Here is a 4,391-nt window from a genome sequence, read left to right as displayed (position 1 = left end):
TTTGGAGGAATACTAACAAGCCAGTTCTAAAATATATATAAAATAAAAAAAACAAGTCAATTCTAAAATATATCTAAAATTTTAAAAACCTAGTATACACAAGAAAAAATTATGGTAAGGACATTGGCTCTACAAAAAATAGAGACATTAAACTATAACACTTAAGAGAAAGTAGTGGTGCAAGAATAGGCCAATAGACAAATTGAGTAAAATATATGTGCTCCAGAAACTGATCTACACATATATGGATACTTGACTTATGACAAAGGTAGTAGTGTAGTTAGAAGTAGGTGGGCTGGGGGGTGGGGGGATGGGTTAGCCTGGTGATGGATATTAAAGAGGGCACATACTGAATGGAGCACTGGGTGTTATACGCAAAGAATGAATCATGGAACACTACATCAAAACCTAATGATGTAATGTATGGTGATTAACATAACATAATAAAAAAAAGAGGTGGGTGGGCTTTTCAATACATAATGACAGGAACATTGAGTATCATTTTGGGAAAAAATGATATTGGAACATTTACCATGCAATCAAATCAAAATCAATTCCACTTGGCTCATGGCACTAAGTAGGAAAGGCAAAACAATAAACCCTTTTAGAAGATAATATAGAAGAATATTTTCCGAACTTCAGGATAAGAAAATAGTCCCAAACAAAACACAAAAAAGGATAATGTTAAGGGCGCCTGGTGGCTCAATCAGTTAAATGTCTGCCTTCAGCTCAGGTCATGATCCCTGGGTCCTGGGATCAAGCCCCACATTGGCTCCCTGCTCAGTGGGAAGTCTGCTTCTCCCTCTCCCCTCTGCCTTTCTCCTCTGCTCATGTTTCCTCTCTCTCTCTACCTCTCTCTCTCTCTCTCTCAAATAAATAAAATCTTTTTTTAAAGGATAAGGTTAATATTAAGAAAAATATTAATAAATTTAACAAAATTTAAATACTTCTGCTCATGAACATACACCACTAAAAGAAACAATGACACCCCAGGAGTAATAAGTGCCCCTAGTATCTAGACTGTAATCTCTTCATACTATTTCTCCAAAAAGAGAACCAGAGCACCTTTTAGAAATGGCAATTCCAAATCTGTAACATGAAATGTACAGTTAATCAGAGACATCTTGTCCAGCCTGAAAGCAAGAAAGTTATCAATGGCTACTAGTGTCATACTGAAAGAACACAGGAGCCAAGTAGAAGGGGGCTCATATTGACCAAAGATGGGAAAACTTAAGCATCTCAAAAAATAATGGCTCCAATGAATTGAAGTATATCAAATATATAAAAATCCATGTGTTCATAATGATATTCCAAAAACAAAAACTCACTGATTGCTTTTAGAAGTTACTACAGCATGAAATCCTTATCCTAAGAATGATAAGTGAAAGAGACAGCTTTCCCTGTACACTGTACTGCAAGCTAACAAAATAAGTGACCAAGGAAATTTCTTCTTTTTAAATTAATCACAGGTAGTAAATGCAAGAATGATAGTATTAGAAAATTACCAGTTTACAACCCATAATGAAATGGTTCATCAAGGCAACATTAATGGTTCAGAAATCTTAAGTGATGTTGAAGGCGAACTTCTTAACGGATAGATCATGTTGACACTATCTCAACTCAAATATAAGCATGACTAAGAGTGGGAAAACCAGGCATTATACGCCCCCAGACATGATGGAGAGGAACTATATAGCATTACACCTATATACTAAAACCAAAGATTTTGAAATTGACATTTAAAAGGATTACCACTTGTAACAGCAACAAAATTATGAAATACTTATGGTGATCTTGGGTTAAACAGAGATTTCTTAGACATCACGCTAAAAAGACAATTCATAACAAATTCATAAATTGGACTTCAACAAAATTTAAAATTTTTGCTCTTTAAAAAAATGCCATTTTTCTTTAAATGGAAGAATGAAAATTATATTAAAGAATGAGAATGAAAAGGCAAGCCACATACTGGGAAAAATCTTTGCAAAGCACAAATCTGATAAAGAACTTGTATCCAAAGTATCCTTTGAATACTCAAAACTCAACTATAAGAGAAAAAAAACAAGACATTAAAAATTAGGAAAAGATTTAATCAGATACTTCACCAAAGAAGACATAGAGAGGGCACATGAAAATAAGCTCAATTATCACTGGTCATTAGGGAAATGCAAATTAAAAACACAATGACATACTACTACATACCTACTAGAATGGCTAAAATTTAAAAGATTGACTTCATGAGTGTTGGCGGGGATGTAGAAAACCTGAAACTTTCATACACTGCTGGTAGGAATATAAAATGGCACAACCACTTTGATAAAGTAATGAACACAGGGTGTTATATGCAATTAATGAGTCATTGAACACTACATCAAAAACTAATGATGTACTATATGGTGACTAGCATAACACAATTAAAAAAAATGAATAAAAATTTTTGGCAGTTTCCTTAAAAGTTAAACATATACCGCTCCTGCCGATGTGTTATTCTGGTGGCAGAATGGTGGATTAACCTATACCTGGCAAAATGGAGCCTGAGGCCATGACTAGATACACCAACCCAATGAACCTGGCTGTCTTCCCCCATCTGACATGGTGTTGTTGGCCACTGGCATGTTTTTCACCAACTGGTTCTTTGTTTATGAGGTTACCACCACTAGGTGCCCTTGGGATATCTACAAAGAGCTCCTTATCTCCTTGGTAGCCTTGCTCTTCATGGACTTTGGAGTCCTCTTCCTGTTGCTCTGGTTTGGCATCTACATATAAGTTCCCAAGTGTTCCAAAAAGGTGGCTTCCCTGAGTCCCTGTTTTGTAAATTAATTTTTTTACTATTGCTGGAAGTGTCCCACCTGCTGCTCATAATAAAGGCAGATGTGTGACCAAAAAAAAAAAAAGTTAAATATATACCTATAATTTTATCCAGCCATTTAATTCCTAGGTATTTACCCAAGAGAAAGGGAGACACATGTCCACATAGAGACTTGCACATGAATTTTTATAGCAGCTTTATTTTTAAGAGCCAAAAGGTGGAAACAACTTAAATTCATAAGCAGATAAATAGATAGACAAATTGTGGTAGAGCCATACAATGGAATAGAGCTCAGCAATAGCAGGAAAGGAACTAGTGACATAACAACATGAATGAATCTTAAATTACTTATGCTGAAAGAAAGAGTGCACCCTGCATGATTCCAGTTACATAAAATTCTAGAAAATTCATACTCATTTATAGAGATACATAGAATATCAGTGGTCACTTAGGGAGGAGTAAGATGGAAGGATTACTAAGGATCATAAGGCTAGTCACAGGTCCATTGCATGGTGTCAGAGCACCAGTAAAATGATAAGAGCATAAAAGTGGGGGAGGGGACAGCAGCAGTGATGGGATATTGATTGCATAAGAGGGGTTGATCAGTTAGGTAAATCTGTTAAGGATAATGGGAATCAGTTTCCTAATTGTTGGGAGAAAGGGAGTAAAAGTGTGGAAAGAAGGAAAACTAGAATGAACCCTGCGGTATTGAAATAAAATTAGGTATTGAAGATTCATAGTTTTTAACTCATAGACTGATAGAGAAGTAAATCTGGATGTAAATGTGTACTGTTATGTGTGAATATTATATATGTATGATATATAAGCATATAAACACACATTTATACATATAAATATATGCATACACACACATATATTCTCTAGCTATGTCCACTAAGAGAATATGGGAGCAGCAATACCTTCAAAAACAATGAGCACACCTAGTAGCCAGATCTTATTTTCTAAATATCCACTAAGTGGAATCATAGAATTAAGTTTCTTGGAAAAATAGTTGGTTCCAGGATAGGAGCAGGAAAAGTAGAAGATGGTCCTGGAATATTCTTTCTCCCTGTGCCAGAAAATAAGGAATGGCTTAAAGAATGATGGTGACATGTCAAAAGGGCAAAGAACTGTCTTGAGGAGATACCACTGGTGAAACCTGGATGATTCGAGCATCACAGTAAATAATATATTAAAGCACTATAATCCTTTGAATAAAATTGGAAACCATGGCTCAAAATCAACATAAATTTAAAGATAAAGTTTCATGAGATATTTAAATGAGGTACTTCAATATTATACAAGAATCTCCCCACAAAGTATCTATTGATTATAAAGGACAAAAGAGTAAATTTTCAGCTGAAAGCCTAGCAAACTTAATGACCTTAATCAAGTGATCAAAATAAACATCAATAATGGAACAAGTAGAAATTATGTACCACCTGGTAGAATGCAATGAAAAGAACGTAACATCACTTTTATAGTTTTCTTGCCAGAGATACATAAAGTAAATCTAATTAAGGGTAAATGTCAGATAATCTTAAGTGGAGGGACATTCTACAAAATAAATGACCTATAATCT

The 4,391-nt window shown here is 34.8% G+C and overlaps 1 pseudogene; it reads left to right on the top strand.

The window, feature by feature from the left end:
• The first annotated feature begins 2,527 nt into the window (after positions 1-2,527).
• On the top strand, positions 2,528-2,766 carry LOC113918569 (annotated as a pseudogene).
• The last annotated feature ends 1,625 nt before the right edge of the window (positions 2,767-4,391 follow it).

Source organism: Zalophus californianus, chromosome 15, assembly GCF_009762305.2.
Source record: "Zalophus californianus isolate mZalCal1 chromosome 15, mZalCal1.pri.v2, whole genome shotgun sequence".
Taxonomy (NCBI): domain Eukaryota; kingdom Metazoa; phylum Chordata; class Mammalia; order Carnivora; family Otariidae; genus Zalophus; species Zalophus californianus.
This window is presented reverse-complemented; position numbering and strand designations above follow the sequence as displayed.